Here is a 27,894-nt window from a genome sequence, read left to right as displayed (position 1 = left end):
ACGCCATTTCTTACCTATCAGATGCCTCCTAAGGCTGGCTCAGCGCTCCAGGACCGGATCCCATCTGTTATCCTGATGTGCACATTCCCGCATCCTCTCCTGTCTCTCTGGACGCAGTCACAGTAACGCCTCATACATCTGGCATGGCGTCTCCCGCGGCCTCTGCCTCCGTCCCTGAGCTTCTGCATTCAGAGTGGCGATTACGTCAGCCGCGGCCTCCGCTGTGTCTGCGTGGTCGGATGTGCATCTGTCAGCTTGGCGTCTCCTGTCTCCGGTGGCCGGCGCCGCCATTACTGTTTTCCAGACCACATGGATTACAATCCAAACTTCCCTCCAAGTGTCTGCATGGGCGCAGCCATCTTGGATTCTGTCAGCTGATCATTCCTACCAATCTCTTGTCAGTATTAATAATTTGCATAATTGCCTAGCCAATGCCTGCCTTGCGTTCCACCTTACTTCTGGTCACTGCATTCCATTCCACACACAGGAAGCCTCAGTCTCCGTAGAGAGCAGGTAATGGCGTCTATACAGGGGGAGCAGCCAGTAGTGTCCTGTTATTATTATTATTCATGGGGAGCAGCCTCTGGTGTCCTGTTATTATTATTATTCAGGGGGAGCAGCCTACAGTGTCCTGTTGTTATTTTTATTATACTGAGGGAGCAGCCTGTGGTGTCCTGTTATTATTATTATTATTATTATTATACTGAGGGAGCAGCCTGTGGTGTCCTGTTATTATTATACAGGGGGAGCAGCCATTGGTGTCTTGTTATTATACAGGGGGAGCAGCCTATAGTGTCCTGTTATTATTATTATTCTGAGGGAGCAGCCTGTCGTGTCCTGTTGTTGTTATTATTATTATTATTATTATTATTATAGAGGGAAAGCAGCCTGTGGTGTCCTGTTATTATTATTATACTGAGGGAGCAGCCTGTGTTGTCTTGTTGTTATTATTATTATTATACTGAGGGAGCGGACTGTGGTGTCATGTTGTTATTATTATTATTATACTGAGGGAGTAGCCTGTGGTGTCCTGTTATTATTATACTGAGGGAGCAGCCTGTGGTGTCTTGTAATTATTATTATTATTATACTGAGGGAGCAGCCTGTGGTGTCCTGTTATTATTATGCAGGGGGAGCAGCCATTGGTGTCTTGTTATTATACAGGGGGAGCAGCCTATAGTGTCCTGTTGTTATTTTTATTATACTGAGGGAGCAGCCTGTGGTGTCCTGTTGTTGTTGTTGTTATTATTATAATACTGAGGGAGCTGCCTGTGGCGTACTGTTATTATTATTATACTGAGGGAGCAGCCTGTCGTGTCCTGTTATTATTATTATTATTATTATTATTATTATTATTATAGAGGGAAAGCAGCCTGTGGTGTCCTGTTATTATTATTATTATACTGAGGGAGCAGCCTGTGGTGTCTTGTTGTTGTTGTTGTTATTATTATTATTATTATTATTATACTGAGGGAGCAGACTGTGGTGTCCTGTTGTTATTATTATTATACTGAGGGAGCAGCCTGTGGTGTCCTGTTATTATACAGGGGGAGCAGCCTGTAGTGTCTTGTTATTATACAGGGGGAGCAGCCTGTAGTGTCTTGTTGTTATTATACAGGGGGAGCAGCCTACAGTGTCCTGTTGTTATTTTTATTATACTGAAGGAGCAGCCTGTGGTGTCCTGTTATTATTATTATTATTATTATTATTATTATTATTATACTGAGGGAGTAGCCTGTGGTGTCCTGTTATTATTATACTGAGGGAGCAGCCTGTGGTGTCTTGTAATTATTATTATTATTATTATTATACTGAGGGAGCAGCCTGTGGTGTCCTGTTATTATTATACAGGGGGAGCAGCCATTGGTGTCTTGTTATTATACAGGGGGAGCAGCCTATAGTGTCCTGTTATTATTATTATTATTATTATTATTATTATACTGAGGGAGCAGCCTGTGGTGTCTTGTTATTATTATACTGAAGGAGCAGCCTGTGGTGTCCTGTTGTTGTTGTTGTTGTTGTTGTTGTTGTTGTTATTATTATTATAATACTGAGGGAGCTGCCTGTGGTGTACTGTTATTATTATTATACTGAGGGAGCAGCCTGTCGTGTCTTGTTGTTGTTGTTGTTATTATTATAGAGGGAAAGCAGCCTGTGGTGTCCTGTTATTATTATTATTATTATTATACTGAGGGAGCAGCCTGTGTTGTCTTGTTGTTGTTGTTGTTGTTGTTATTATTATTATTATTATTATTATTATTATTATTATTATTATACTGAGGGAGAGGACTGTGGTGTCATGTTGTTATTATTATTATTATTATACTGAGGGAGTAGGCTGTGGTGTCCTGTTATTATTATACTGAGGGAGCAGCCTGTGGTGTCTTGTAATTATTATTATTATTATTATACTGAGGGAGCAGCCTGTGGTGTCCTGTTATTATTATACAGGGGGAGCAGCCTATAGTGTCCTGTTGTTGTTATTATTATAATACTGAGGGAGCTGCCTGTGGCGTACTGTTATTATTATTATACTGAGGGAGCAGCCTGTCGTGTCCTGTTATTATTATTATTATTATTATTATTATTATAGAGGGAAAGCAGCCTGTGGTGTCCTGTTATTATTATTATACTGAGGGAGCAGCCTGTGGTGTCTTGTTGTTGTTATTATTATTATTATTATTATTATACTGAGGGAGCAGACTGTGGTGTCCTGTTATTATACAGGGGGAGCAGCCTGTAGTGTCTTGTTATTATACAGGGGGAGCAGCCTGTAGTGTCTTGTTGTTATTATACAGGGGGAGCAGCCTATAGTGTCCTGTTGTTAATTTTATTATACTGAGGGAGCAGCGTGCGGTGTCCTGTTGTTGTTGTTGTTGTTGTTGTTGTTATTATTATTATTATACTGAGGGAGCAGCCTGTGGTGTCCTTTTATTATTATTATTATTATTATTATTATTATTATTATTATTACTATTATTATTATACAGGGGGAGTAGCCTGTGGTGTCCTGTTATTATTATTATTATACTGAGGGAGCAGCCTGTGGTGTCATGTTTTTGTTGTTATTATTATTATTATTATTATTATTATTATACAGGGAAAGCAGCCTGTGATGTCCTGTTATTATTATACAGGGGGAGCAGCCTGTGGTGTTTTGTTGTTATTATACAGCAGCCTATAGTGTCCTGTTGTTATTTTTATTATACTGAGGGAGCAGCCTGTGGTGTCCTGTTGTTATTATTATTATACTGAGGGAGCAGCCTGTGGTGTCCTGTTGTTATTATTATACAGGGAGAGCAGCCTGTGGTGTCCTGTTGTTATTATTAATATACAGGGGGAGCAGCCTGTGGTGTCCTGTTGTTATTATTAATATACAGGGGGAGCAGCCTGTGGTGTCCTGTTGTTATTATTATTATACAGGGGGAGCAGCCTGTGGTGTCCTGTTGTTGTTGTTGTTATTATTATTATACTGAAGGAGCAGCCTGTGGTGTCCTGTTGTTGTTATTATACAGGGGGAGCAGCCTGTGGTGTCCTGTTGTTGTTATTATACAGGGGGAGTAGCCTGTGGAGTCCTGTTGTTATTATTATTATACAGGGGGAGCAGCCTGTGGTGTCCTGTTGTTATTATTATACATGTGGAGCAGCCTGTGGTGTCCTGTTGTTATTATTATACAGGAGGGGCAGTCTGTGGTGTCCTTTTATTATTATACTGAGGGAGCAGCCTGTGGTGTCCTGTTATTATTTTCTGCAGCGGGGTACACTGGTATTCCACAGGTAATAACATTGGGGTGTAGAGTAGGATCTTGATCCGAGGCACAAACAGGCTAAAAGCTTTGACTGTTCCCAAGATGCTCAGCGCCGCCTCCTCTATAACCCCGCCTCTGTGCTCAAGCAGCCCTGAGAAGAGCTTTTTTAAGAAGAAATAGTAGACTTCAAGGGCTGCAGCAGAGGCACTCTAGTGCTAGATATCATTCTGACATCTGCTGCTGCAGCTCCATCACCTCCCTCAGCGGCGCTGTATACTCCCGCGTCCTTGGTTGTCAAGGTAAGAGGGTCCCCCAGGTGGGACCCGCTGAAAATCACGATCCAGCTACAGGGGGAGATGGGTCTGGGACTGATTCCGCTGTGCGCGGTTATGACGTTCCAGATGCATTAGAGGACAACATGGCTGCGGAGGGTTCAGGTTTTGGGGGTTTTGTACCCCCCAGTCAGTTTGTAGCAACGGGGGCACATCGCCCTGGTCAGCCTTTTCTAATTTACTGACTACGCTGGTAACTAGACTTACGCCCCCTATGGGACCTCCTGTGCCTTATCAGCCTTATATGGTCCCTGCGGTTAATCCGCCATGGATAGATGCTCTGTCCACTCAGTTACAGCACTTGAATAACTCTTTGGATAAATGTATTCCTGACCCTCGCCCGCCTTTGACTAAACCTGAGAAGTCCTCTAAGCGGGCTGTTACTTCCTCTCTATCCACGCCTGTCCCGGATACCTCTTCCGAGGAAGATGACGTGTATACTGACCTCACAGATTCTGATCATGACGTTTGTGATGGGGAATCTGTTTCACAGGTGGATGTTTCTGACCTCTTAGAGGCTCATTCTTCAGATTGATGATGATCCTGAGCCTGCTACTACATCTAAGAAACCGGATAGGTTCAAACGTCAGAAGGTTACTAAATTCGTTTTACCTCATTCCGAACATTCTGTTGACATACGTCAGGAATCCTGGGAGAACCCAGAATAGAAATTCACCCCGCACAAGAAAATGCTAGCTTGCTATCCCCCTACGGCAGAGTTGAGAAAAAATTGGGAAACGCCACCGCCGGTGGACTCTCAAATCGCTCAGCTGGTGGTGTCATCTGTTCTGCCTGTCACTACGTCACTTCTCTCAAGGAGCCGATGGATAAGCGTGTGGAGGGTTGCTTGAAAGCTATATATACCCTTGCAGGGGCTGCGCATAGGCCCACCATTGTGGCTACTTGGGCCGCAGAAGCTATTGAGACGTGGGCTCAGAAAATGGAGGCTGAGTTTCCGTCCAATTTTCCGGAACATGCCAGACAATATCTCTCTTATATTGTCACGGCATCTCATTACATTAAAGAAGCAGCTTCAGATGCAGGTGTTCTGGCGGCCAAGGCTGCTACGACATCCATTTTGGCTCACCGTATTCTCTGGTTGCGGTCCTGGTCAGTGGACTTGGACTCTTAAGAAAACCCTGGAGGTGCTCCCGTTTAAAGGAGACATCCTCTTTGGTGAGGATCTCAACAAGATTGTTGCTGACTTAGCGTCTGCTAAAACTGCATGTCTTCCTAGTACTATTCCTTCGGCTCCGAAGGCTAAGAGTACTTCCTTTGGTTCCCTTCGACCTCCAGGTAAAGCGAAGGGTCAGGCATACCCGAAACAGTCTCGCACTTCCAAAACCACCAAGACCAAGCCTAAATGTGCCTGGGCTGCCCGTCAGCCTGCTTCCATATCTGACAAGCCTGCTGCATGACAGGGCTGGCCTCCTCCTGGGGGATCCCAGGGTGGGAGGCCGACTTCTACAGTTTACCCAGATATGGTTATAGACCACTTCAGACGCTTGGGTGCGGGAAGTCGTCACTCGCGGATACGCTAGTTCCTTCAAGACACGTCCCCCTCCTCGCTGTTGCCTGACAGACATCCCTTCGGATTAGGTGAAGGCAACAACTCTACATTTAGTGATATAATCCCTCCTGGACACGGGAGTGATAGTGCCGGTGCCTCTGGTTTAGAGGGGCAGGGGGTACTATCCAACCCTGTTCCTAGTCCGCAAACCGAATGGTTCCTCCCGGCTCATTCTTAACCTCAAATCTTTTAAACAAATTTGTGAGGGTCTCCCAAGTTTCGTATGGAGACCCTTTGCTCTATTGCCCTGGCTTTGGAACTAGGGACTATATGGTATCCCTGATATACAGGATGCTTACCTGCATATCCCTATTGCCATGTCACATCAGCAATACCTGCGGTTTGCTACTGGCAATCTCCATTACCAATTCCGGGCCTTACCGTTTGGTCTGACCACGGCTCCGCAAATTTTCACCAAGGCCATGGCGGTTATGACAGCTTCACTCCGCCGTCTGGGCATCAGGATCCTGCCGTATCTGGACGACTTGCTGATCCTGGACAATTTCCCAGACGTTCTCCTCCGTCATCTGGATCTGACGGTCCAGTTTCTGCAAGCCCACGGGTGGCTCATCAACTGGAAGAAATCATCCCTGGTCCCTGCCCAAAGCATGGTGCTCCTGGGAGCGTTGTTGGATACACACAACCAGAGGTTGTTTTTGTCACAGGAGAAAGTCCTGAAGCTTTAGGATAAGATTTGTTGCTTCCTCTCTCGTCCACGTGTGTCGATACACTCGGCGATGCAAGTACTAGGCCTCATGGTGTCGGCTTTCGACATGGTGGAGTACGCTCAATTTCATTCCCGCCCTCTGCAGAAACTGATTTTTGCCAAGTGGGACGGCCTGCCTCACTGGATCAGGTCTCAAATGATATCCTTGTCTCCAGAGGTCCGTCTGTCACTGACCTGGTGGCTACAGGACCAACGGTTGGGCAGGGGTTGTCCCTTCTGGATCTCCAACTGGGTCCTTCTGACGACGGATGCCAGTCTGAGGGGTTGGGGCGCTGTGTTGGAGCAACATTCTCCTCAGGGTCGGTGGTCCAGGGAGGAGTTTCTCCTCCAGATAAACATTCTGGAGTTGCGGGCAGTGTTCAATGCTCTGAAAGTGTCCCAGCATCTGGTACAGAACAGGCCTGTTCAAGTACAGTCAGACGCCACCACGGTGGCGTACATAAATCATCAAGGCGGCACTCAAAGCCGCATGGCAATGATGGAAGTGTCAAAGATTCTTCAATGAGTGGAACGCCATCTGCCAGCGATATCGGCAGTGTTCATTCCGAGGGTCCTCGACTGGGAAACGGACTTCCTCAGTCGTCAGGACGTACACGCCGGAGAGTGGAGCCTTCATCCAGAAGTATTTCAACTCCTAGTGGACAAGTGGGGCCTTCCAGATGTAGACCTGACGGCGTCTCGACACATTCACGTAAGTTCAAGCAGGAAGGAGGAATCCTACGTCTCTCATAGCTCCAGCGTGGCCCAGACGGCATTGGTTCTCAGATCTACAGGGTCTCTCGCTAGAGCGTCCCCTTCTACTTCCACAACGACCAGACCTCCTTGTTCAGGGCCCTTGTGCCTACAAGGATTTGGCCTGACTGGTTTTGATGGCGTGGCTCTTTAAGCTTCCGTACTGAGGGCCAAAGGATTACCTGAGGCGGTCATTGAGACTATGTTGAAGGCCGTAACATGGCTTCTGCTCGGATTTACCATAGGGTCTGGAATTCTTACTTTGCTTGGTGTGCATCTAACAATCATGACGCTTACAAGTTTAGTACGGCCAAGCTTTTGACCTTTTCTACAACAGGGCCTGGACTTAGGCCTTCGTCTGGCCTCCCTCAAGGTGCATATTTCTGCTTTGTCGGTATGGTTTCAGAGAAAAATTGCAACTCTGCCTGATGTTCATACTTTCACTCAGGGTGTTTTGCTGATTCATCCTCCTTATGTCCCACCTGTGGCCCCTTGGGATTTGTCGGTGGTTCTGGAGGCCTTGCAAGAGTCTCCGTTTGAACCTCTTGCATCTGCGGACCAAGTGGCTTTCTCTTAAGGTCTTGTTTCTTCTGGCTACTGCCTCTGCTAGACAGGTCTCAGACTTGGGTGCTTTATCCTGTAAGTCCCCCTATCTGATTTTTCACCATGACCGGGTGGTTCTTAGAACGTGCCCTGGTTATCTACCTAAGGTGTTGTCTTCCTTCCACCTGAACCAGGATATTGTAGTTCCGGCCTTTAGTTCTCCTGAGTTGTCCTCCAAAGAGCAGTCTTTGGATGTGGTATGGGCTCTCCGTATCTGTGTGAAGTGGACAGCCTCTGTTAGGATGTCTGATTCTCTCTTTCTACTGTTTGGTTTTCACAAACCTGGCTGGCCTGCTAACAAGCAGACCTTGGCCAGATGGATTAGAATGGTGATTGCACATGCTTATGTACAGGCTGGTCTTCCAGCTCCTGCTACCATCAAAGCCTATTCTACTCGGTCTGTTGGACCTTCTTGGGCGGCCCGCGATGGTGCGACCCTTGAACAGTTGTGCAAGGCGGCTACGTGGTCCTCCGTGAACACGTTCATAAGGTTCTTTGCCTTCGATACTTCCGCCTCGCAAGATGCTTCCTTTGGACACCGGGTTCTTGTGCCCGCTACAGTTCGTCCCCTCCCATAAGGAACTGCTTTAGGACATCCCCAACGTTATTCCCTGTGGAATACCAGTGCAGCCCGCTGCAGAAAAGGAGATTTATGGTAAGAACTTACCTTTTGCTAAATCTCTTTCTCTAACGTCCTAAGTGGATGCTGGGGACTCCGAAAGGACCATGGGGAATAGCGGCTCCGCAGGAGACTGGGCACAATTAAGAAAGCTTTAGGACTACCTGGTGTGCACTGGCTCCTCCCACTATGACCTTCTTCCAGACCCCAGTTAGAATTTTGTGCCCGGCTGAGCTGGATGCACACTAGGGGCTCTCCTGAGCTCCTAGAAAAGAAAGTATATTTTAGTTTTTTTATTTTCAGTGAGACCTGCTGGCAACAGGCTCACTGCTACGAGGGACTAAGGGGAGAAGAAGCGAACCTACCTGCTTGCAGCTAGCTTGGGCTTATTAGGCTACTGGACACCATTAGCTCCAGAGGGATCGAACACAGGCCCAGCCTCAGAGTCCGGTCCCGGAGCCGCGCCGCCGTCCCCCTTACAGAGCCTGAAGCAAGAAGACAGTCCGGAAAGTCGGCGGCAGAAGACTTCAGTCTTCAACAAGGTAGCGCACAGCACTGCACCTGTGCGGCATTGCTTCCCATGCACACCACACACTGCGGTCACTGATGGGTGCAGGGCACTGGGGGGGGGGGCGCCCTGGGCTGCAATATAAGTAACTTGATGGCAAAAGAGACACAATATATAGTCCCAGAGGCTATATATATGTGTAAAATACCCCTGCCATATACATTTAAAAAGTGCGGGAAAAGTCTGCCAAAAAAGGGGCGGAGCTATCTCCCTCAGCACACCGGCGCCATTTTCCCTCACAGCTCCGCTGGAAGGACGCTCCCCAGGCTCTCCCCTGCAGTTTTCCAGAACATAGGGTAAAAAAGAGGGGGGGGGGGCACTAAATTTAGGCGCAAATTATATATAAAGCAGCTATTAGGGGAAAAAGCACTCAGTTATAGTGTAATCCCTGTGTTATATAGCGCTCTGGTGTGTGCTGGCATACTCTCTCTCTGTCTCCCCAAAGGGCTTTTGTGGGGTCCTGTCCTCAGTCAGAGCATTCCCTGTGTGTGTGCGGTGTGTCGGTACGGCTGTGTCGACATGTTTGATGAGGAGGCTTACGTGGAGGCGGAGCAGATGCCGATAAATTTGATGTCACCCCCTGCGGGGCCGACACCTGAATGGATGGTAATGTGGAAGGAATTACGTGATAGTGTCGACTCCCTACATAAAAGGTTTGACGACATAACAGATGTGGGACAGCCGGCTTCTCAGCTCGTGCCTGCCCAGGCGTCTCAAAAGCCATCAGGAGCCCTAAAACGCCCGCTACCACAGATGGCAGACACAGACGTCGACACGGATACCGATTCCAGTGTCGACGACTATGAGACTACTGTACATTCCAATAGAGCCACCCGTTATATGATTGCGGCAATGAAAAATGTCTTGCACATTTCTGATGTTACCCCAGGTACCGCAAAAAAGGGTATAATGTTTGGGGAGAAAAAACTACCAGTGGTTTTTCCCCCATCTGATGAATGAAATTAAATATGTGAAGAAGCGTGGGCTTCCCCTGATAAGAAACTGGTAATTTCTAAAAAGTTACTAATGGCGTACCCCTTCCCGCCAGAGGACAGGTTACGCTGGGAGACGCCCCCTAAGGTTAATAAAGCCCTCACACGTCTATCAAAGAAGGTGGCACTGCCGTCTCAGGACACGGCCACCCTCAAGGAACCTGCTGATAGAAAGCAGGAGGCTATCCTGCAGTCTGTTTATACACACTCAGGCATTATACTGCGACCAGCTATTGCTTCAGCATGGATGTGCAGTGCTGCAGCTGCGTGGTCAGATTCCCTGTCAGAAAATATTGATACCTTAGAGAGGGACACTGTATGGCTAACCATAGAGCATATAAAAGACGCTGTCTTATACATGAGAGATGCACAGAGGGATATTTGCCGGCTGGCATCTAGAATAAATGCACTGTCCATTTCTGCAAGGAGGGGTTTATGGACCCGGCAGTGGACAGGGGATGCAGATTCTAAAAGGCACATGGAAGTTTTGCCTTATAAGGGTGAGGAGTTGTTTGGGGATGGTCTCTCGGACCTAGTTTCCACAGCGACGGCTGGGAAGTCAGCATTTTTACCCCATGTCCCCTCACAGCAAAAGAAAGCACCGTATTATCAGGTACAGTCCTTTCGGCCCCTGAAGGGCAAGCGGGTTAAAGGCGCGTCCTTTCTGCCCAGAGGCAGAGGTAGAGGGAAAAAGCTGCAAAATACAGCCAGTTCCCAGGAACAAAAGTCCTCCCCCGCTTCCTCAAAGTCCACAGCATAACGCTGGGGCTCCACTGGCGGAGCCAGGTACGGTGGGGGCCCGTCTCAAGTACTTCAGCGATCAGTGGGCTTGCTCACGGGTGGATCCCTGGATACTGCAAGTGGTGTCTCAGGGATACAAGCTGGAATTCGAGACATCTCCCCCTCGCCGTTTCCTAAAATCTGCCTTGCCAACGACTCCCTTGGACAGGGAGGCAGTGATAGAGGCAATTCACAAGCTGTATTCGCAGCAGGTGATAGTCAAGGTACCCCTCCTTCAACAAGGAAGGGGTTACTATTCCACAATGTTTGTGGTACCGAAACCGGACGGTTCGTGAGACCCATTTTAAATTTGAAATCCTTTGTCTGGTCCAGAGGGCCTATATGCTCGCAACATATGTGCAATGGCGAAGGTGAGCATTGCGAGGCTATGGATGGCCCCTAAGGGCCCTACACTCCCCGCTCTTAAGGCACTAATAAACGACACTGTTTTTAAGGAACGATACATTTACATAAAACATAATGCCTCCGCTAAATATGAAAGAATTTGGTCTCCATGGCTGGAATCCATATACTCCGTCCCAGACCCTACAACTTAATGGTGATAGGGTTACTAACAGGTCCTGGATTTGCCAAGTTATGATCTTCTAGGGCCATAGGCTTCCCTCTCACCCAATGGGTTGTGAATGACAGGGTGGCTCGGTGCCCAGCTGGACAGGGTAGGAGTTAGAGTGCTAGTATCCCCCAATGCGTCCTCTTCCCCATAATGTTTTTTGTCTCTTTGTTTTTTAATTTTTTTATTTCTGGGGTTCTCTGTGTTTGGTTTCTGATTGTTTTCTTCTTTTTTAAAGGGTTTTACTCGGACGAGTTGTCCGTAAGTGTTATATTTGAGGGGGGGGACAAAACAAAGTATAATGTGATTTCATGAATACTAGAGTGTACGGATTATGCAAAATAATGTTATATATAACTGTACATTCCTATGCGCATATGAGCAAATGACATAGTTTGAAAATAAGTCGAAAGTGAATGCTGTTCCCCAATGAGGACATGTCATTACGTGTTTAATGTGTTCCTGTTATGCAATGTCTGTATGCAAACTACTCTCCTTCGAAATAAAAATACTTTATTTAAAAAAAATTAAAGATGGAATCGCTCAGGGCGGTTATTGCATGCCTGGAGGAAGGGGATTACATGGTATCACTGGACATCAAGGATGCTTACCTGCATGTCCCCATTTACCCTCCCACCAGGAGTACCACAGATTTGTGGTACAGGATTGCCATTACCAATTCCAGACGCTGCCATTTGGTCTGTCCACGGCACCGAGGGCCGAAATGATGATACTCCTGCGAAGAAAGGGAGTTATAATTATCCCGTACTTGGACAATCTCCTTATAAAGGCGAGGTCCAGGGAACAGTTGTTGATCGGAGTAGCACTAGCTCGGGAAGTGCTACAACAGCACGGCTGGATCCTGAATATTCCAAAGTCGCAGCTGGTCCTGCAACGCGTCTATTGTTCCTGGGGATGGTTCTGGACACAGAACAGAAAAGGGTGTTTCTCCCGGAGGAGAAGGCCAAGGAGTTGTCATCGCTAGTCAGAGACCTCCTAAAGCCAAAACAGGTGTCGGTGCACCAATGCACGCGAGTCCTGGGAAAGATGGTAGCTTCTTACGAAGCAATTCAATTCGGAAGGTTCCATGCACGAATCTTTCAGTGGGATCTGCTGGACAAGTGGTCCGGAGCACATCTTCAGATGCGTCGGATGATAACCCTGTCTGCAAGGACCAGGGTGTCTCTACTGTGGTGGCTGCAGAGTGCTCATCTTCTGGAGGGCCGCAGATTCGGCATACAGGACTGGGTCCTGGTGACCACGGACGCCAGCCTTCGAGGCTGGGAAGCAGTCACACAGGGAAGAAATTTCCAGCGGCTATGGTCAAGCCAAGAGATGTCCCTACACATAAATATTCTGGAACTAAGAGCCATTTACAATGCCCTAAGTCAGGCAAGACCCCTGCTTCAAAGTCAGCCGGTACTGATTCAGTCAGACAACATTACGGCGGTCGCCCATGTAAACCGACAGGGCGGCACGAGAAGCAGGATGGCGATGGCAGAAGCCACAAGGATTCTCCGATGGGCGGAAAATCACGTGTTAGCACTGTCAACAGTGTTCATTCCGGGAGTGGACAACTGGGAAGCAGACTTCCTCAGCAGGCACGACCTCCACCCGGGAGAGTGGGGACTTCATCCAGAAGTCTTCCGGCTGATTACAAACCGTTGGGAAAGGCCACAGGTGGACATGATGGCGTCCCGCCTCAACAAAAAGCTAGAAAACTATTGCGCCAGGTCAAGGGACCCTCAGGCGATAGCAGTGGACGCTCTAGTGACACCGTGTGTGTACCGATCGGTTTATGTGTTCCCTCCTCTTCCTCTCATACCCAAGGTACTGAGGATAATAAGAAGGAGAAGAGTAAGAACTATACTCATTGTTCTGGATTGGCCAAGAAGAGCTTGGTACCCAGAACTTCAAGAAATGATCTCAGAGGACCCATGGCCTCTATCGCTCAGACAAGACCTGCTGCAGCAGGGGCCCTGTCTGTTCCAAGACTTACCGCGGCTGCGTTTGACGACATGGCGGTTGAACACTGGAACCTGAAGGAAAAGGGCATTCCGGAGGAAGTCATTCCTACGCTGATCAAAGCCAGGAAGGATGTGACCGCAAAACATTATCATCGCATATGCCGGAAATATGTTGTTTGGTGTGAGGCCAGGAAGGCGCCAACGGAGGAATATCAACTGGGTCGATTCCTGCACTTCCTACAGTCAGGGGTGACTTTGGGCCTCAAATTGGGGTCCATTAAGGTCCAGATTTCGGCTCTGTCGATTTTCTTCCAAAAAGAACTGGCTTCACTGCCTGAAGTTCAGACTTTTGTTAAGGGAGTGCTGCATATCCAGCCCCCTTTTGTGCCTCCAGTGGCACCTTGGGATCTCAACGTGGTGTTGGATTTCCTTAAGTCGCATTGGTTTGAGCCACTTAAAACGGTGGAGCTAAAATATCTCACGTGGAAAGTGGTCATGCTATTGGCCCTGGCTTCGGCCAGGCGGGTGGCAGAGTTGGCGGCTTTGTCATGTAAAAGCCCTTATCTGATTTTCCATATGGATAGGGCGGAATTGAGTACTCGTCCCCAATTTCTTCCTAAGGTGGTTTCAGCGTTTCATCTGAACCAACCTATTGTGGTGCCTGCGGCTACTCGGAACTTGGAGGACTCCAAGTTGCTAGATGTAGTCAGGGCCCTGAAAATTTATGTTTCCAAGACGGCTAGTGTCAGGAAAACTGACTCGCTATTTATCCTGTACGCACCCAACAAGCTGGGTGCTCCTGCTTCTAAGCAGACTATAGCGCGCTGGATTTGTAGCACAATTCAGCTGGAGCATTCTGCGGCTGGACTGCCGCATCCTAAATCAGTGAAAGCCCATTCCACGAGGAAGGTGGGCTCATCTTGGGCGGCTGCCCGAGGGGTCTCGGCTTTGCAACTTTGCAGAGCGGCTACTTGGTCGGGGTCAAATACGTTTGCAAGATTCTACAAGTTTGACACCCTGGCTGAGGAGGACCTAGAGTTCGCTCATTCGGTGCTGCAGAGTCATCCGCACTCTCCCGCCCGTTTGGGAGCTTTGGGATAATCCCCATGGTCCTTACGGAGTTCCCAGCATCCACTAGGACGTCAGCAGAGGCGTAACTAGGGTAGGGCGAGTGGGGCACGTGCCCTGGGCGCCCTGGCAGGCCCAGGAGAGGGGGGCGCCGCCGGCGTCCAGGGCATCATGCCCCACTCGCCCCGTTACACCTAATTGTGAGGGGAGGAGAGAGCTCAGCGTCTCTCCCTCCCCTCACCGCCGCTGGAGCACGAGCAGCGCTGCCAGCAGCGCTGCCGTGTCCGGTCTCCGGCGCTAGCCAATCAGGGCTTGCGGACCGGCTCCTGATTGGCTGCCGGTCCGCGAGCTCTGATTGGCTAGCGAACCGGCGCCAGACGGCCGCCGGCGTCCGGAGACCTGGAGCTGCAGCGCCAGCGAGGGAAAGGAGAGGCGCTGCGCTGCGCTCTCCTTCCCTCACAGCCTGTGAGGGGCAGGGGGGGGTCCGGCGGCGGAATTGGGGGGGGGGGGGGGACTGACACTGTGGGGCATGTATCCAGCACTGTAATTGGCACTGTGGGGCACAGAAACTGGCACTGTGGGGCACAGGAACTGGCACTGTGGGGCATGTAACTGGCACTGTGGGGCATGTATCCAGCACTGGTGGGCACTGTAACTGGCACTGTGGGGCATGTAACTGGCACTGTGGGGCACTGTATCTGGCACTGTGGGGCATGTATCCAGCACTGTGGGGCACTGTAACTGGCGCTGTGGGGCACTGTATCTGGCACTGTGGGGCATGTAACTGGCACGTGGGGCATGTAACTGGCACTGTATCTGGCACTGTGGGGCACTGTAACTGGCGCTGTGGGGCACTGTATCTGGCGCTGTGGGGCACTGTAACTGGCGCTGTGGGGCACTGTAACTGGCGCTGTGGGGCACTGTATCTGGCGCTGTGGGGCATGTAACTGGCACTGTGGGGCATGTAACTGGCACTGTGGGGCACTGTAACTGGCACTGTGGGGCACTGTAACTGGCACTGTGGGGCACTGTAACTGGCGCTGTGGGGCATGTAACTGGCACTGTGGGGCACTGTATCTGGCACTGTGGGGCACTGTATCCGGCACTGTGGGGCACTGTATCAGGCACTGTGGGGCACTGTATCCGGCACTGTGGGGCACTGTATCCGGCACTGTGGGGCACTGTAACTGGCACAGTGGGGCACTGTAACTGGCATTGTATCCGGCACTGAGTGGGGCATTGTATCCGGCACTGAGTTGGGCATTGTATCCGGCACTGAGTGGGGCATTGTATCCGGCACTGAGTGGGGCATGTATCTGGCACCGTGGGGCAATGTAACTGGCACTGTGGGCCATTTTCAGTGGCCACACCCCTTCTGGAGTGTAGCCACACCCCTTCTTGAGTGTGGCCACGCCCATTTTTCGGCGCGCACGCCTTCGGCGCGCGCACATGCTTCTTTTTGTGTTTTGTTTTGTTTTTTAAGGGGGGGGGGGGGGGGGCGCCATTTTCCATCTTGCCCTGGGCTCCAGAAACCCTAGTTACGCCTCTGGACGTCAGAGAAAATAAGAATTTACTCATCGGTAATTCTATTTCTCGTAGTCCGTAGTAGATGCTGGGCGCCCATCCCAAGTGCGGATTGTCTGCAATACTTGTATATAGTTATTGTTAAACTAAAGGGTTATTGTTGAGAGCCATCTGTTGAGAGGCTCTGTTATGTTCATACTGTTAACTGGATATAGTATCACGAGTTGTACGGTGTGATTGGTGTGGCTGGTATGAGTCTTACCCGGGATTCAAAATCCTTCCTTATTGTGTCAGCTCTTCCGGGCACAGTATCCTAACTGAGGTCTGGAGGAGCCAGTGCACACCAGGTAGTCCTAAAGCTTTCTTAATTGTGCCCAGTCTCCTGCGGAGCCGCTATTCCCCATGGTCCTTACGGAGTCCCCAGCATCCACTACGGACTACGAGAAATAGATTTACCGGTGAGTAAAATCTTATTTTCTCTGACATCCTAGTGGATGCTGGGGACTCCGTAAGGACCATGGGGAATAGACGGCTCCGCAGGAGACTGGGCACTCTAAAGAAAGATTTAGGACTATCTGGTGTGCACTGGCTCCTCCCCCTATGACCCTCCTCCAAGCCTCAGTTAGATTTCTGTGCCCGGCTGAGCTAGATGCACACTAGGGGCTCTCCTGAGCTCCTAGGAAGAAAGTGTTTGTTAGGTTTTTTATTTTCAGTGAGACCTGCTGGCAACAGGCTCACTGCATCGAGGGACTAAGGGGAGAAGAAGCGAACCTACCTAAGTGGTGGTAGCTTGGGCTTCTTAGGCTACTGGACACCATTAGCTCCAGAGGGATCGAACACAGGACCCGACCTCGTCGTCCGTTCCCGGAGCCGCGCCGCCGTCCCCCTTACAGAGCCAGAAGCAAGAAGGTGGTCCGGAAAATCGGCGGCTGAAGACTTCTGTCTTCTCCAAGGTAGCGCACAGCACTGCAGCTGTGCGCCATTGCTCCTCATGCACACCACACACTGCGGTCACTGATGGGTGCAGGGCGCTGGGGGGGGGGGCGCCCTGAGCAGCAATACTGACACCTTGGCTGGCAAACTGGCACCATATATAGCCCCAGAGGCTATATAGGTGCTTTTTAACCCCTGCCAGAATACATAAAAATGCGGGAGAAAGTCAGTGAAAAAGGGGCGGAGCTATCTCCCTCAGCACACTGGCGCCATTTTTCCCTCACAGCCCCGCTGGAGGGAAGCTCCCTGGCTCTCCCCTGCAGTCAATACACTACAAAAAGGGTTAAAAAGAGAGGGGGGGGGGGGCACAATTTAGGCGCAGTATACAATATATATTGGCAGCTATAAGGGAAAACACTCTTTATATGTGATATCCCTGTGATATATAGCGCCCTGGTGTGTGCTGGCATACTCTCCCTCTGTCTCCCCAAAGGGCTTTGTGGGGTCCTGTCCTCTGTCAGAGCATTCCCTGTGTGTGTGCTGTGTGTCGGTACGGCTGTGTCAACATGTATGTGGAGGATAATGATGTGGAGGCGGAGCGAATGCCTGTAAATGTGATGTCACCCCCTGCGGGGTCGACACCGGTGTGGTTGGACTTATGGAAGGATTACGTGAAAGTGTCAACTCCTTACACAAAAGGTCGACGACACAGAACAGCCGGCTACTCAGCTTGTGCCTGTTCCAGTGTCTCAAATGTCATGGGGGGGCCCTAAAAACGCCCGCTACCTCAGATGGCAGAAACAGATGTCGACACGGATACCGTCTCCAGTGTCGACGACGATGAGACTAGTGTACCCTCCAAATAGGTCCACCCGTTACATGATTGAGGCAATGAAAAATGTATTACTCATTTATGATAATACCCCAGGTACCACATAAAAGGGTATTATGTTTGGTGAGAGAAAACTACCAGTAGTTTTTCCTGCATCTGAGTAATTAAATGAGGTGTGTGAGGAAGCGTGGACTTCCCCCGGTAAGAAATTGATCATTTCTAAACAGTTATTGGCAGCGTACCCTTTCCCGCCAGAGGATAGGTCACGTTGGGAAACACCCCATAGGGTAGATACAGCGCTTACACGCTTATCAGAAAAGGTGGCACTACCGTCTCCGGATACGGCCGCCCTGAAGGAACCTGCTGATAGAAAGCAGGAGGTTACCCTAAAAGATACAGTCACACACCCGGGCATTATATTGCGACCAGCCATTGCTTCGGTATGGATGTGCAGTGCTCCCGCTGCGTGGTCAGATTCCCTGTCGGAAAATAACTATGGATAGGGACAATATTTTGCTGACAATAGAGCATATAAAAGATGTGGTCTTATACATGCATGATGCACAGAGGGATATTTGCCGGCTGGCATCCAAAATAAGCGCTAGGTCCATTGCCGCCAGACGGGGGTTATGGACTCGGCAATGGTCAGGCGATGCCGACTCGAATCGGCACATGGAAGTTTTGCCCTATAAGGGGGTAAAACTGTTTGGGGATGGTCTTTCAGACCTCGTTTCCACAGCTACTGCTGGGAAATCGACTTTTTTGCCACAGGCTACCCCACAACAAAAGAAAGCACCGTATCATCAAGTACAGTCCTTTTGGCCCCAGAAAAGCAAGAGGGCTAGAGGCTCATCCTTTCTGCCGAGAGGCAAAGGTAGAGGAAAAAGCTGCAACACACAGCTAGTTCCCAAGAGCAGAAGTCCTCCCTGCGTCCGGTAAGTCCACAGCATGATGCTGGGGCTGCTCAGGCGGACCCGGGTACGGTGGGGGCCCGTCTCCGAAATTTCAGCGCCAAGTGGGCTCTCTCACATGGATCCCTGGGTCCTTCAAGTAGTATCTCAGGGGTACAGGCTGGCGTCCGAGACGTTCTTCCCCCCGCCGTTTCTTAAAATCTGCCTTACCGGCACCTCCCTCTGCCAGGGATGCGGTGTTGGTGGCTATTCAAAACTATAATCACAACAAGTGATTGTCAAGGTGCCCCTCCTTCAGCAAGGAAGGGGTTACTATTCCACAATGGTTGTGGTACCGAAACAGAACGGTTCGGTGAGACCCACCTTGAAATTAAAATACTTTTATATCAGAAGATTCAAGTTCAAGATGGAATCGCTCATGGCGGTTATTACGAGCCTGGACGAGGGGGATTACAGGGTCTCCCTGGACATCAAGGATGCGTACCTGCATGTCCCCATTTACCCTCCTCACCAGGAGTACCTCAAATGTGTGGTACAGGACTGTCACTATCAGTTCCAGACGCTGCCGTTAGAGTTGTCCACGGCACCGAAGGTCTTTACCAAGGTAATGGCCGAAATGATGATACTCCTTCGCAAGAAGGAAGTTTTTATTATCCCGTACTTGGACGATCTCCGGATAATGGCGAGGTCCAAAGAACAGTTGGTAGTGGGGGTAGCACTCTCTCGGGAAGTGCTACAACAGCACGACTGGATTCTCAATATTCCAAAATCACAGCTGGTCTGGACGACACGTCTTCTGTTCCTGGGAATGATTCTGGACACAGACCAGAAAAGAGTGTTTCTTCCAGTGGAAAAAGCAGAGGAGTTGTCATCTCTAGTCAGAGACATCCTAAAACCAGGACAGGTGTCGGTACATCAATGCACACGAGTCCTGGGAAAAATGGTAGCTTCGTACGAAGCATAATTCCATTCGGAAGGTTCCACGCAAGGACGTTCCAGTGGGACCTGTGGGACAAATGGTCCGGGTCCCATCTACAGATACAACAGCGGATAACCCTGTCCGCAAGAAACAGGGTGTCGCTGCTGTGGTGGCTGCAGAGGGCTCATCTACTAGAGGGCCGCAGATTCGGAATACAGGACTGGGTCCTGGTGACCACGGAGGCCAGCCTTCGGGGCTGGGGTGCAGTCACACAGGGAAGAAATTTCCAAGGAGATTTCGCTTCACATAAATATTCTGGAGCTAAGGGCCATTTACAATGCCCTAAGCCAAGCAAGGCCCCTGCTTCAGAACCAGCCGGTACTGATCCAATCAGACAACATCACGGTGGTCGCCCATGTAAACAGACAGGGCGACACTAGAAGCAGTATGGCGAGGGCAGAAGCCACAAGGATTCTCCGATGGGCGACCTACACCCGGGAGAATGGGGACTTCTTCCAGAAGTTTTCCAAATGCGGGTAAACCGTTGGGAATGACCATGGGTGGACATGATGGCGTCCCGCCTCAACAAAAAGTTGAAAAGATATTGCGCCAGGTCAAGGGACCCTCAGGCGATCGCTGCGGACGCTCTAGTGACACCGTGGGTGTACCAGTCGGTTTATGTGTTTCCTCCTCTACCTTTCATACCCAAGGTACTGAGAATAATAAGAATGCGAGGAGTGAAAACCATACTCGTGGTTCCGGATTGGCCAAGAAGAGCTTGGTACCCGGAACTTCAAGAGATGCTGGCAGAGGACCCTTGGCCTCTGCCGCTCAGACAAGACCTGCTGCAGCAGGGACCCTGTCTGTTCCAAGACTTACCGCGGCTGCGTTTGACGGCATGGCGGTTGAACACCGGATCCTAAAGGAAAAGGGTATTCCGGAGGAAGTCATCCCTACCCTGATCAAAGCCAGGAAGGATGTCACCGCAAGACATTATCACCGCATTTGGCGGAAATATGTTGCTTGGTGTGAGGCCATGAAGGCCCGAAGGAGGAATTTCAACTGGGTCGATTCCTACACTTCCTGCAAGCAGGGGTGACGTTGGGCCTCAAATTGGGGTCCATCAAGGTCCAGATTTCGGCTCTGTCGATTTTCTTTCAGAAAGAACTGGCTCCACTGCCTGAAGTTCAGACTTTTGTCAAAGGAGTTCTGCATATTCAGCCTCCTTTTTTGTGCCCCCAGTGGCACCTTGGGATCTCAATGTGGTTTTGGCATTCCTGAAATCACATTGGTTCGAACCACTTAAGACTGTGGATTTAAAATATCTCACGTGGAAAGTGGTCATACTGTTGGCCCTGACTTCGGCCAGGCGGGTTTCAGAATTGGCGGCTTTGTCTTGTAAAAGCCCTTATCTGATTTTCCAGATGGATAGGGCAGAATTGAGGACTCGTCCTCAGTTTCTCCCGAAGGTGGTCTCAGCTTTTCACTTGAACCAACCTATTGTGGTGCCTGCGGCTACTAGGGACTTGGAGGATTCCAAGTTGCTGGACGTAGTCAGGGCCCTGAAAATTTATGTTTCCAGGACGGCTGGAGTCAGAAAAACTGACTTGCTGTTTATCCTGTATGCACCCAACAAGCTGGGTGCTCCTGCTTCTAAGCAGTCTATTGCGCGCCGGATTTGTAGCACTATTCTAAAAGCTGCTGAAAGGACTGCCGCGCCCCAGAGAGCAGCAGTGGTGATATCTACGGGGGGTCACTCAGCCCCCCCAAGCTTGAATGGGTCTGTTCCCTCGGTCGTGTTTCGGGCTATGGTGTGTTTTCTCCTTAGCAGTATCTCAAATATTCGTTCTCTGGATTTTCTCCTGTATTTCCTTCCAGGGTATCGGGATAGTTCTTATCCTCAACAGTTGGAGACAAAGGGTCTTGAAAAAGACTTCTTCAGTCGAAACGCGTTGGTGTGAGGGCCAGGACTACCAGGGACTGATTGGGACGGTACCCACTAAGGATAAGAACTATAAAAAGATCCTGTCTGGAGGAAGAGGAGAAACTACAAGAACACTAAAGATACCTTTACGCGAGGGGTACGTGATGTCTGGTACGCAATTAGCAGCCACCACCTTTCTAAAGACCTTTCTATAATACCCTTCCACTACTTGCAATACGCCTACTACACTATTAGCGGCTATTTCTTTGTCTCTTTGTCTCCAACCATTGAGGATAAGAACTATCCCGATACCCTGGAAGGAAATACAGGAGAAAATCCAGAGAATGAATATTTGAGATACTGCTAAGGAGAAAACACACCATAGCCCGAAACACGACCGAGGGAACAGACCCATTCAAGCTTGGAGAATTAGAAATAAAGATACACAAGGACAGGTTCTAAAACGTTTTATTGACATTACGTGACCTATTACCTCAGTCAATTTTGAGAACTATTTATCAGATACCATATATTATTCATCTTTTTATGTATTGTAATCTCTGACGAGCGCAGACGTGATTTCTCATTTCTTTGTGTATTGTAGCACTATTCAGCTGGCGCATTCTGCGGTAGGATTACCGCAGCCTAAATCAATGAAAGCCCATTCCACAAGAAAGGTGGGCTCATCTTGGGAGGCTGCCCGAGGGGTCTCGGCTTTACAACTTTGCCGAGCAGCTACTTGGTCAGGGGCAAACACGTTTGCTAAATTCAACAAATTTGATACCCTGGCTGAGGAGGACCTGGAGTTCTCTCATTTGGTGCTGCAGAGTCATCCGCACTCTCCCGCCCGTTTGGGAGCTTTGGTATAATCCCCATGGTCCTTACGGAGTCCCCAGCATCCACTAGGACGTCAGAGAAAATAAGATTTTACTCACCGGTAAATCTATTTCTCGTAGTCCGTAGTGGATGCTGGGCGCCCATCCCAAGTGCGGATTGTCTGCAATACTTGTACATAGTTATTGTTACAAAAATCGGGTTTTGTTGTGAGCCATCTCTTCAGAGGCTCCGTTGTTATCATACTGTTAACCGGGGTTCCTATCACGTGTTATATGGTGTGATTGGTGTGGCTGGTATGAGTCTTACCCGGGATTCAAAATCCTTCCTTATTGTGTCAGCTCTTCCGGGCACAGTTCCTAAATGAGGCTTGGAGGAGGGTCATAGGGGGAGGAGCCAGTGCACACCAGATAGTCCAAAATCTTTCTTTAGAGTGCCCAGTCTCCTGCGGAGCCGTCTATTCCCCATGGTCCTTACGGATTCCCCAGCATCCACTACGGACTACGAGAAATAGATTTACCGGTGAGTAAAATCTTATTTTCTGCGAGGTACACTGGATTCCACAGGACGGCCACCCTGACGCACTTGGCTTCTTTGGGTTGGTATGGCATTAGCTGCTGATACCTTCTCCTGTCGTGAGAATGTGGTGTCTGTGGCTGCTAACTGTTGTCGTCTCTTTTACCTGCTACTGCATTGGACTGATTAACAAAATGAGCTCCTGTGCACGGAGGCAGGGTTATAGAGAGCATCTTGGGAACAGTCAAAGCTTTTAGCCTGTTGGTGCCTCGGATCAAGATCCTACTCTACACCCAAATGTTATTCCCTAATGTTATTCCTGTGGAATCTAGTGTATCTCGCAGAACGAAATTTAACAAAGGTAAGTTCTTACTATAAATCTCCTTATACAGGAGGAGCAGCCTGTGGTGTCCTGTTGTTGTTGTTATTGTTATTATTATTATACAGGAGGAGCAGCCTGTGGTGTCCTGTTATTATTATACATGGGGAGCAGCCTGTGGTGTCTTGTTGTTGTTGTTATTATTATAATAATACAGGAGGAGCAGCCTGTGGTGTCCTGTTATTATTATACATGGGGAGCAGCCTGTGGTGTCTTGTTGTTGTTATTATTATACGGGGAGCAGCCTGTGGTGTCCTGTTATTATTATGCAGGGGAAGCAGCCTGCGGTGTCCTGTTTTTATTATTATTATTATTATTATTATTATATAGGGGGAGCAACCTGTGGTGTCCTGTTATTATTATTATTATTATTATTATACAGGAGGAGCAGCCTGTGGTATCTTGTTGTTGTTGTTATTATTATTATACATGGGGAGCAGCCTGTGGTGTCCTGTTGTTATTTTATTATTATACAGGAGGAGCAGCATGTGGTGTCCTGTTGTTGTTGTTGTTGTTGTTGTTGTTGTTATTATTTATTATTATACTTGGGGAGTGACCTGTGGTGTCCTGTTATTATTAGTATAGAGGGGTAGGAGCCTGTGGTGCTTCACTTCCAAAATTGACTCCATTCGTCAGGACATAATATCCTACCAGAACGTGAGCAACCCCCCTCTTCCATTTCCTGACCCATCCTCCCCCGCCCCTCTCCTTCCCTCCTACCAACTCTACACATCTTCTTTAGGTGAGCTCTTTAGCTCTTGGCTTACAATATCATCTCTACGCTAATGATACTCAAATCTACCTTTCCTCCCCGGACCTCCCCCCCCCGTCCTCATATCTCCAACTGTCACTCTGCAATCTCTTCCTGAATGTCCCAGCGCTTTCTTAAACTTATGTCTAACACTGAGCTGATAATCTTCCCTCCCTCTCGCATAACTTCTCCCACAATTTAATTATCTATTGATGGCACTACTATCTCCTCTTGCCCCCAAGTGCGCTGTCTTGGAGTCATCCTTGTCTCCTCCCTCTCCTTCACACCACACATTCAGCACCTCTCACAGTACTGCCATTTCCATCTCAAAAACATTTTTAGGCTCATACCCTTTCACACCCAGAATGCTACTAAGACCCTCATCCACTCACTGGTCATCTCCAGATTGGACTACTGTAATCTCCTTTCTGGCATACGCCTCTCTCCACTCCAATCTATCCTCAATGCTGCTGCCCATCTCATCTTCCTCACCAAACGTACCACATCCACCTCCCCTCTCATGCAGGACCTTCACTGGCTCCCCTTCCCATTCAGAATACAATTCAAGCTTCTCACATTCAAAGCCCTCACCCACTCTTCTCGCTCTTGCATCTGTGACCTCATCTCTTTGTACACTCCCACCTGTCCACTTCTCTCCGCTATTGCATGCCGACTCTCCTGCCAACTGATTACCTCCTCCAACTCCTACCTACAAGATTTCTCACGTGCTGCTCCCTGTCTCTGGAATTCTCTACCTCTCCCCATCCCACTCTCCACTTCTCTACAAAACTTCAATTGGCCTCCCAAGCCAACTATCCTCCTAACCCTCTTGTCCACGCTTGCAGTCTACCCCTTCTATGTCACCCTGGTGTGTTAGCCCTTCACCTTTTAGATTGTAAGCTCGCAAGAGCAGGGCGTTCTCCATCATGTGCCTTGCCTTCTCTTACACTATCTTATACTCCATCCTCCCATTGATGGCACCTAACCCCTGGTTTTCTGTATATACCTTGTATTTGTCCTATATTGTCTCAAACTCTGAATGTTTTTGTTTTGCTCATTTGTTTATGTACTGTGTAATGGGCGCTGCGGATCCCTTATGGCACCATATAAATAAAAGATAATACTAAATTGTTTTTTTTTTTAACAGATACAATTCACCATTGTTGTTTCTTCTAAATACTTTGTATCCATTTATTGATGAAACATTAGTAACCAAGATTTATAGTATGATCGTATCATTACAGTGACATGACTGGGGAGGGGATCTTGGAGTGTCACTGTGACGTCACTTATATCTACAGTAATATTACAGGGACATGACTGGGGAGGTGAGGGGGATCTGGAAGCATCACTGTGACATCACTTATATCTATAGTAATAATACAAGGACATGACTGGGGAGGTGAGGGGATCTGGGAGCATCACAGTGGCATCACATCTATAGTAATAATACAGGGACATGACTGGGGAGGTGAGGGATCTGAGAGCATCATTGTGACGTCACTTACATCTATAGTAATAATACAGGGACAGTAGTGAAGAAGACATCTAGTGAGTGTGAGACACCCGGCAGCCATCTTTGTGTGTCAGTTGGACTAAGCAGGACCCACAGCCCCTTCACGCTGCCTCCTCCTCACTCACTGATACATGAGAGACACAGCGACCAGAAGATCCTGGAACTCACCAACAAGATCATTCAGCTGCTGACTGGAGAGGTGACTGCCGGAAATGGGACATTATATAATAACACCAGGGGATGTGTTTGGGTGATGACTGGAGAGGTGACTGCTGGGAATTGGACATTATACAGTAACACCGGGGTATGTGTCTGGGTGATGACTGGAGAGGTGACTGCTGGGAATGAGACATTATACAGTAACACCAGGGGACGTGTCTGGGTGATGACTGGAGAAGTGACTGCTGGGAATGGGGCATTATACAGTAACACCGGGGGATGTGTCTGGGTGATGACTGGAGAGGTGACTGCTGGGAATGGGGCATTATACAGTAACACTAGGGGACGTGTCTGGGTGATGACTGGAGAGGTGACTGTTGGAATGGGGCATTATACAGTAACACCAGGGGACGTGTCTGGGTGATGACTGGAGAGGTGACTGCTGGGAATGAGGCATTATACAGTAACACCAGGGGATGTGTCTGGGCGATGACTGGAGAGGTGACTGCTGGGAATGGGACATTATACAGTAACATCAGGGGATGTGTCTGGGCGATGACTGGATAGGTGACTGCTGGGAATGGAGCATTATACAGTAACACCAGGGGATGTGTCTGGGTGATGACTGGAGAGGTGACTGCTGGGAATGGGGCATTGTACAGTAACACCAGGGGACGTGTCTGGGTGATGACTGTATCACTGTGTCTGTCAGGTTCCTATAAGGTGTCAGGATGTCACTGTCTATGTCTCCATGCAGGAGGGGGAGTATATAGAGGAACACAGGGGTCTGTACAAGGACGTGATGATGGAGAATCACCGGCCCCTCACTTCACTGGGTAAGAGGAGACTGTCATGTATTGTACAGGGGAGAGCAGGTATGGGGGCCCCTATATACACACATCACCTGATAATCACATATATACACTGTACTCAGTCACTGTTTGTCTCCTACAGATGGGCCCAGTAACAGAGATACCCCAGAGAGATGTCCCTGTCCTCTGTATTCCCAGTATTGTACAGAGGAGGATCACAGGACCCCACAGGAGGATCAGGTAGGTGGGATTTAGGGTCTCCCCAATATACCAAAGTGAACATCACTATATGATCTGTAGAGGAGCTATGTGTCTTATACACTGATATTATACTGTTTCACCTCAGTTTAATCTGACTGTATGCAAATGTCATTCTAGTGTTTGTTTGTTTTTTAGGTAGAACGTCTGTCTGATATGAAGGCAGAAGATATAGAAGGAGAAGAAGAGGCGTATGTGACTGATATAAAGGCAGAAGATATAGAGGGAGAAGAAGAGACGTATGTGACTGATATAAAGACAGAAGATATAGAAGAAGAAGAAGAGACGTATGTGACTGATATAAAGGCAGAAGATATAGAAGAAGAAGAAGAGACGTATGTGACTGATATAAAGGCAGAAGCTATAGAAGGAGAAAAAGAGACGTATGTGACTGATATACAGGCAGAAGATATAGAAGGAGAGGAAGAGACGTATGTGACTGATATAAAGGCAGAAGATATAGAGGAAGAAGAAGAGACGTATGTGACTGATATAAAGGCAGAAGCTATAGATGGAGAAGAAGAGATGTATGTGACTGATTTAAAGGCAGAAGATATAGAGAGAGAAGAAGAGACGTATGTGACTGATATAAAGGCAGAAGATATAGAGGGAGAAGAAGAGACGTATGTGACTGATCTAAAGGCAGAAGATATAGAGGGAGAAGAAGAGACGCATGTGACTGATATAAAGGCAGAAGATATAGAGGGAGAAGAAGAGACGTATGTGAGGGGTGATCAGCAGTGTAAGGAGGAGGAGATCCCTACAGATATCAGCACAGGTGAGTAATAAACACTTATTACAGAAAAAGAGTCACATTTTCTCCTTTCTCAGTCACTACAACAATCTCTTAAACTACACCCTCCTCTGTCAGTACAAACTAATGAGGAATATGTATTTTCCTAGTGGGGGAGTCAAGAGCCATCAGCCTCTATTATATTCCTGCTCTCCCCTCACATCATGTCACTGTGTGTTACCAGCCCAGAGATCTGACCAGTCTCCTCCCCACACTCTCTGGTGTATCTCATACATCAGGAGCCATCAGTCCCTATTATACTCCTGCTCTCCCCCCTCACATCATGTCACTATGTGTTACCAGCCCAGAGATCTGACCAGTCTCCTCCCCACACTCTCTGGTGTATCTCATACATCAGGAACCATCATCCCCTATTATAGTCCTGCTCTCTCCCACTCACATCATGTCACTATGTTACCAGCCCAGAGATCTGACCAGTCTCCTCCCCACACTCTCTGGTGTATCTCATACATCAGGAACCATCATCCCCTATTATAGTCCTGCTCTCTCCCACTCACATCATGTCACTATGTTACCAGCCCAAAGATCTGACCA

At 48.7% G+C, this 27,894-nt stretch overlaps 1 long non-coding RNA gene across 1 annotated transcript; it reads left to right on the top strand.

The window, feature by feature from the left end:
- Positions 1 to 465: 465 nt before the first annotated feature.
- LOC134983339 (uncharacterized) lies at positions 466 to 26,305 on the top strand. The gene is made up of 3 exons (XR_010191626.1): positions 466 to 513; positions 25,329 to 25,516; positions 26,234 to 26,305. It is a non-coding gene; the product is annotated as an uncharacterized LOC134983339 (long non-coding RNA).
- The last annotated feature ends 1,589 nt before the right edge of the window (positions 26,306 to 27,894 follow it).

The sequence above is a fragment of the Pseudophryne corroboree genome, assembly GCF_028390025.1.
Source record: "Pseudophryne corroboree isolate aPseCor3 chromosome 3 unlocalized genomic scaffold, aPseCor3.hap2 SUPER_3_unloc_13, whole genome shotgun sequence".
Taxonomy (NCBI): Eukaryota; Metazoa; Chordata; class Amphibia; order Anura; family Myobatrachidae; genus Pseudophryne; species Pseudophryne corroboree.
This window is presented reverse-complemented; position numbering and strand designations above follow the sequence as displayed.